This window comes from Mercenaria mercenaria, chromosome 12 (assembly GCF_021730395.1).
Source record: "Mercenaria mercenaria strain notata chromosome 12, MADL_Memer_1, whole genome shotgun sequence".
Taxonomy (NCBI): Eukaryota; Metazoa; Mollusca; class Bivalvia; order Venerida; family Veneridae; genus Mercenaria; species Mercenaria mercenaria.
Genome location: NC_069372.1, coordinates 41,617,273 through 41,625,538, shown reverse-complemented (window position 1 = coordinate 41,625,538; position 8,266 = coordinate 41,617,273). Strand labels below are relative to the sequence as shown.

The 8,266-nt window shown below is 34.3% G+C and overlaps 1 long non-coding RNA gene across 1 annotated transcript; it reads left to right on the top strand.

The window, feature by feature from the left end:
* Positions 1-905: 905 nt before the first annotated feature.
* LOC123546392 (uncharacterized) lies at positions 906-2,016 on the top strand. Its single transcript, XR_006685485.2, has 3 exons — positions 906-976; positions 1,274-1,444; positions 1,889-2,016. It is a non-coding gene; the product is annotated as an uncharacterized LOC123546392 (long non-coding RNA).
* Positions 2,017-8,266: the final 6,250 nt, after the last annotated feature.

Genomic DNA, 8,266 nt, shown 5'->3' with positions numbered 1-8,266 from the left:
ACTATGGATTACTTTGGACTTATATTTTGCTCCCTCAAATCAGATTTCAATGTCTTTGGAAATCCTTGGACTTTTGTGTTCTGAGTTTCTAGCATTTGGAAAATATTGGAATAACTTGGACTTTAGTTTTAGCTTATAAATTCTTTCAAAAAGGGAAAGTCCACACTTTTGCAATTATTTCACAAGCAAGTTTTAATTCCAACTGTAATTACTTTTCTTAGTTTAATGGTCATATAGGTATCCAAATTAATTGAAATGAAACAAGCAATCTAACAAATTAAAATTTAAGTCAATGTTTTCATTTTGTATAATAAAAAGATGTAAATTAGAATTCTATCATTTTATTAATTGATGCAACAAGATATATCATTGAAAATAATAAAATTATGTCCCATTATATAAGCTATTTATTTCTTGGTTATTGAACACCTCAAACAACAGCATCAGATAATAGGTATTAAAAGTCATGTCATGAGTCCAACAAATTGTTAATGAAATTATGCTTATAATGTTACATCATCATAACTGAATAAATCTATTCCTTTGATGATTGGCAATGATTAATTATCTAGCTTTTACAGTCATTTATATACTGCTGTTCAATGTATACTGATGTGTTAACGCACAGAGATAGCTGATAACACCTGGACATTCTGATCAAGATAACGACCAATGAAAATACAGGCTTCTGAAGCCGTTTTACACCTGTACCCAAAAAAATAATCCCAATATTTCTGCCTGTTTTTTTTTTCTGCAAATTCTGTGAGCAAATAAATGGATAAATTCTCCCATGAACTGTATACATATATATTTTAAGAACATTCTAGTATTCCTTTCAGTAACTATATTGTACCAAAGAAAATTGCTCATGAATACAAAAATTTGAATGTAAACAGGAAGTTCTTTGTTCATGTTGTTGGAGGCAAATGGAATAAAGCTAACTTGAAACTCTAAAATGTTTTTAGAGGGATATCAGGTAAGAACATCAAACTTTCTAATGTAAAATGTAAGTTTTAAAGCTATATGTCACAGGTCTAGAATTAATAGACTGAAACAGGAACTTTATTCATCTCAGTAGATTGAACTTTCACCTGGTTACAGGTAACTTTTTCAGGTGTATGTTAATGATAGATAATTATGCTTCTGAAGCAACTGTTTATTTAATACTTAATTATTGCATTTTTCAATTCTTTATTTCTTGTAATAAGTACTAAAATGATAGATAAATCACTTTGAACCTCTGACTTACAACAGAGTCTATAAACATTTTCAGATGAAAGAATGTGCATATCTAGTTATTAGAAGTATGCCTTCAACACATATGTATGAATTGATGTAGTCAGAGAAATCAGATGGCTTCAGTGACTATGCTATGTACAGGATGATGTGAGATCACAGACAGAAATCCCATCAAACATAAATTACAGAATATTTCAACTAAATTGTAAGTTAAAATTTGCAAACAATTATACTATACAAATTACTATAAAAGGCTGATAATTTATTTATTTTGTTGGGGTTGACAGGTTGATCATTACACCAACATTTTATGACATTAATTTTTTGTCAGTACTAAGTTCTAAGATTTCTTTTTAATCTTGTCTGATTAAAAAAACTTGCATATTGTATGGTCAAGCACTTACACAGATGAGGGATAGTATAATACCCTCAGGCGGTGCTCTCAATATTTTCATTTCAGTGTCCAATAAATAATTAAATGGTTTTGATACATGTAGAATGTTTAAATGGTAACTACAAATTAAAACTGGCTTTAGAGTTTTCATTTCACATACTATTATACTAGGTAATATTGTATTGTCTAAAATTATATTTTAATCACAATTAATAATATAATTTGTTTCTATATTATATGTTATATCATTTTCAGAAATGGCTGGAATGAAGTTCCTGACCCAGGTGATGGTTTTGGAAAAGCAAAGAGACATTCTGATGCCACCTTATATTGAGCCTACAATACTCCAAAAATGATTTTGTTGTATTCATAACTTTCCACCAAATAATTTTTATATTTAATATATCTTTTAGTTTAATTTTTAAGTTTAAGCTAAGTGATTTTTTATTATTCTTGACCATAGATGTAAAAGCTGCTGACAGATGTGTTATTCCCTTTTGAATTTTATGCTTTTTGTGTTTTGTGAAGCCCAGATCTGTCACAATATTATTAATAATTAAAATTATAATTATTATATTAAAATAATTTTGTAATGATATTATTTCTTTTTTTTCTTTGGATTTCTTGGAATTTCTTTAGAATTTCAAGGTATTCTAAAGTTTTCCATAGTTAATATTGTATCTGTTTAGGTACAATAGTAAAAATTTCAATGAATTGCAATCTTTTCCTCATTGCCAGGCCTTATTGAAATTCCAAAGATTTCCTATCTTTTTCTAGGTTGCAATTCTTTGAAATTATTTGGATTTTCATCACAAATTTCATTGGAATTCATAGGAATTCATTGGAATTTTGTGCCAATACCAGCAATGTTTTCCAATGTTTTTCCATCAAACCTTTCCAAACTTTTGCAAAGAATTTTTAGAAATTCCTTGAACTTTACTGCAATGATTTCCAATGAATTTTCAAAGAATCCCTTGGATTTTCAACTGCATTTTTGCAAGGGATGCTATGGAAAGGGTAAAAAACTTTCGAATTCTGCAAGGTGTGATGCCATGAATCATTGAATCACCCTTGCACAGCAGGAATCTAAAATACTAAAGATTTTTGTTGGACTTTCAAACATGTTACCCCCTTTGGTGCATGATGGTGATGATTAAGTGACAGTTCAAGTTTGGTGAAGATCGGATGAGGAATGTTCGACTAAGAATGCGGACATCCGACAAGATTTGTGACAGACAGACACACATACAGACAGGAGTAAATCAATATGTCTCCCACCACAGTGGTGTGGGAAACATAATAAGGCAAGACAAATTAGTTTGCTGTTTTCCTTTTACCCTTTCAGGAAGACCTTCAACAACGATATGATTCAGAAAATCAGTTGCAGAAGGCTGTCAGCCTTGTTATAACAACAATTCAACAAGAAATCAAATACTTGTATTCCATGGAGAACAAGTCTATGCTATGCTCAAAGACTGAGGATGAATTACTGTAAAAGCAGAAATTTTTGTGATGGTTTAATTTTCACTATATTTGCTAGGCTCTACATCTCGCAAAAATTAATTCTCAGGTATAAATATTCACCATTAGCATAATGCTAATTCAAGCATGATACCATTTTTACAATTTTGCAAATATTTGACCTTGCGAACATACTCAAAATTTCAATTCGCTTCCCAGTGAAAATATGTGCTTTTACAGTATCAGCATTTTCTTGGCCTGTACTAAGTGAGACAATGAACGTTTAGCAAATATTGCGAAAAATCTGCATATAATCCAAGGCGGTCTCTATTAAACAAAACAAGAGGGCCAAGATGGCCCTAGGTCGCTCACCTAAGAAACACTCCATAACAGTGTAAAACATGTTTGACCTAGTGATTTCATGGAAACAAATATTCTGACCAATTTTCATTAAGATTGGACCAAAAAATTGGTCTCTTGCGATAAAACAAGCATTTTCTTAGATATGACCTAGTTTTTGACCCTAGATGACCCATGTTCAAACTTGACCTAGATTTTATCAAGGCAATCATTCTGACCAAAATTCATGAAGATCAACTGAAAAATACAGCCTCTATCACATACAGAAGTTTTTTCTTTGATTTGACCAAGTGACCTAGTTTTTCACCTCAGATGACCTATATTCAAATGCGACCTAGATTTCATTCAGGCAATCAACCTGACCAAATTTCATAAAAATCAATTGAAAAAAACAGTCTCTATCGCATACACAAGATTTTTCTTTAATTTGACCTAGTGACCTAGTTTTTGACCTCAGATAACCCATATTCAAAATCGACCTAGATTTCATCAAGGCAATCACTCTGACCAAATTTCATGAAGATCAATTGAAAAATACATCCTCTATTGCATACACAATGTTTTTCTTCGATTTGACCTAGTGACCTAGTTTTTGACCCCAGATGACCCATTTTCAAACTCGGCCTAGATTTTATCAAGGTAATCATTCTGGCTAAATTTCATGAAGATCAGTTGAAAAATACAGCCTCTATTGCATACACAAGGTTTTTCTTTGATTTGACCTAGTGACCTAGTTTTTGACCCTAGATGACCCATTTTCGAATTTGGTCTAAATTTCATCAAGGTAATCATTCTGACCAAAATTCATGAAGGTTAATTGAAAAATACAGCCTCTATCGCATACACAAGGTTTTTACGTGATATGACCTAGTGACCTAGTTTTTGACCCCAGATGACCCATTTTCGAACTCGGCCTAGATTTCATCAAGGTAATCATTCTGACCAAAATTCATGAAGATCAATTGAAAAATACCGCCTCTATAGCATACACAAGGTTTTTCTTTGATTTGACCTAGTGACCTAGTTTTTGACCCGAGATGACCTATTTTCGAACTCAATCTAGATTTCATCAAGGCAATCATTCTGACCAAAATTCATGAAGATCAATTGAAAAATACAGCCTCTATCGCATACACAAGGTTTTTCTTTGATTTGACCTAGTGACCTAGTTTTTGACCCGAGATGACCCATTTTCGAACTCAGCCTAGATTTCATCAAGGTTATCATTCTGACCAATATTCATGAAGAAGAATTGAAAAATACAGCCTCTATCGCATACACAAGGTTTTTCTTTGATTTGACCTAGTGACCTAGTTTTTGACCCGAGATGACCCATTTTCGAACTCGGCCTAGATTTCATCAAGGTTATCATTCTGACCAACATTCATGAAGGTTAATTGAAAAATACCGCCTCTATCGCATACACAAGGTTTTTCTTTGATTTGACCTAGTGACCTAATTTTTGACCTGAGATGACCCATTTTCGAACTCGGCCTAGATTTCATCAAAGTTATCATTCTGACCAATATTCATGAAGATTAAATGAAAAATACAGCCTCTATCGCATACACAAGGTTTTTCTTTGATTTGACCTAGTGACCTAGTTTTTGACCCGAGATGACCCATTTTCGAACTCGGCCTAGATTTCATCAAGGTTATCATTCTGACCAATATTCATGAAGATTAATTGAAAAATACAGCCTCTATCGCATACACAAGCTAAATGTTGACAGACGACGGACGACAGACGACAGACGACAGACGACGGACGACAGACGCCGGACATCGAGCGATCAGAAAAACTCACCTGAGCATTGCTCAGGTGAGCTAACAAAAAACAAACATATACCAGGGATTGGAAGTGTAGCTAGCAAACTGGTATCCTTGTACAATCGGGAATTAAATGCTGTGCAAAGGATGAACAGCCTTTGTCTCCCGCGAGGCGGTGCCAAGAAGTCAACATTCAAACAATTTAATACAACTAATGATGATGTATCAGCAACATCAAGCACAGAAACGATTTGCCAAGACGAATTCGGGATGTTCCATGAGGACAACGAACTAATTATCTCCATTTCAAACATTTATGGTATTTTTTAACATCTGAAAACTCTAGATTTAAACACTTGTAAACAATTGGAACATTGCCAGGAAATTTTGAAACAGTGCCAAAAAAAAAAACTATCTATTTTTAGTAACACTACACAAAAAGTAGTCCTTATTTTGTATACTTTATATCTGAATTTCTGTAAATATTATATACTGATGAAGGTTATGGTTAATAACCAAAACCGGTGATTAAAATTAGTTAAACTTGACTTGGTGTTCCTCACTTTTATTATTTCCCAGTTTCTGACAACTAATGATTGTTGAGGATACCAAACTTTACTCTTGACAGCCGACCAATTTGATGAAAGGTGGGAAAGTGACTTGAAAGAATGGATGAAACATTAGTGGAATCTGATCGAAAGAAAGAAGCCTGAACTGTTAAACAGCATAATAGTCTTGAAGAAGAATCAATTTTCATAGACGTAAATGATCCCCTGTCTACACTCTTTTCATTACAGAAAATATAAAGGCTGAAATTTCAAATTAGTGATTCACAATGTACAGTGGATATTATTTCGTTGGAGATAATGTTGACATGAAAAACTAAAGTTGGATAAATGTCTTTTACAAATCAGAACAAAGACCATCACATGTACCAAGTATGTGCTTATAAAAACAGAATTTCTGGGGAAGACTCATGGATGATATCGAACGTCACCGTAAAGTTCAAAAGACTTTCTTCTAAATGATAGTGACAAAGCAACATAGAAAGATGAATGATCTCTTTTAATAGCAATGGCAGTGGTCACACTGACTAGAACAGTTTATGCCCACTGTGGACTGTATTTAAGAAATAATAAATCTATAATAATACTGATCATTTCTGTATAGAAACAAGTGAATGAAGTATTGCCATGCAATACAAAATCCCCTACTGGAAGGCACCTAATTTTCTCTTCTGCAGTATAACATAATGAACTGATATCTGTCAATGATGTATGAACAATATTGTACTATATATACAATAAAATATAACAAAGAACTTGGATTAAAATTTGCATATATAAAAACGTACAGTTGTTTTCATTTGGATTTTTTTTTTGGCAGATTATACAAAAAGTTATCATAAAAGATATTTATAGTAACAACAAAGTGAAATAAACACTAAAAAAAAAAAAAAAAAAAAAAAAATAAATCTATAAAATATAAGTCCACAAGAAACTCTTTACCAGTAGAGATAAATCAAAATACACCTAAAATTTGGATGTACCGTGCATGTTGTACCACACAAAAGTGGTCTCAATTTTTCCCTATGGCCAGTAATAAAAAAGTTACAATATAATCTATTTATAGTAACAACAAAGGGACATAATTCTAAAAAAAGTGTGCCTCATAGTTGTGAACATTTCTGCCAAGTTACATCAAAATCCCATCATGCATGAAGAAGAAATGCTCCTGACAAAGTCATTCTTGAATTTGACCTTTAACCTCTAAGTATGACCTTGACCTTAGACCTAGAGCTGGGGCTTTGCGCACAACATCTTGTTTCATCCAGGGAAATGTTTGTGCCAACTGATATTCAAATCCTGTTTTGCATGACAAAGTTATACACCGGACAGGAAAAAAATCCTATTGACCTTTGATCTCAAAGTGTGACCTTGACCTTTAAGCTAGGGTTCTAGGTGTTGCGCATGACACGTCGTCTCATCATGGGGAACATTTATGCCAAGTAATATTGTAATCCCTTGATGGATGACAAAGTTCTGGACCGGACAGGAAAAAACCCCTATTGACCTTTGGCCTCCAATTGTGACCTTGACCTTTGAGCTAGGGGTCCAGATTTTGCGCATGACATGTTGCCTCATCATTAGGCACATTTGTGCTAAGTAATATCAAAATCCCTTCATTGATGGCAGAGTTATGGACCGGACAGGAAAAAAGCCCTATTGACATTTGACCCCCAATGGTGACCTTGACCTCTGAGCAAGGGCTCCGGCATTTGCGCAGGACATGTTGTCTCATCATGAGGAACATCTGTGCTAAGTAATATTGAAATCCCTTAATGAATGACAGAGTTATGGACCGGACAGGAAACAGACCCTGTTCGATGCCATGTTAACATTTGACTGCTAAGTGTGACCTTGACCTTTGAGCTAGGGGTCTGAAAGTTAAGCAAGACACATCGTCTTATTATGAGGTACAATTGTGCCAATTGATATTAAAATCCCTTCATAGATGGGAGAATTATGGACCGGACAGGAAAAAAGCCCTGTTGACATTTGACCTCAAATTGTGACCTTGACCTTTGAGCTAGGGGTGCAGGTTTTGCGCATGACATGTCGTCTCATCATGGGGAACATTTGTGCCAAGTAATATTAAAATCCCTTCATGGATGAAAGAGTTATGGACCGGACACGAAACAGACCCTGTTCATGCCATGTTAGTGTTTCCTGCAGGCCTTTTTAACATGGCGCAGCGCCATGCCCCGTTTGAAGTGCCGCCAAGCTGCCCTTCAAACTGCCCGTTTGCGCCACGTGCCCTTTTATTCTATGAAGCTTGTATATTTATCTTGACAAGTGCCCTTTCAAAACCAGTTTGGAAAGCCAATGTCCGCGGGCCATGTTCCGTGGATTGTTCCGTCAATTAGCGGCTGTGATCAACTGGTCGACACGTGGGTGCATCAACCGTGAATGACCCTGATTAAGAACTGACAGGATTATGCAATCAATTACTGTTTTATGATAGTTTAATTGGGAACAGTAG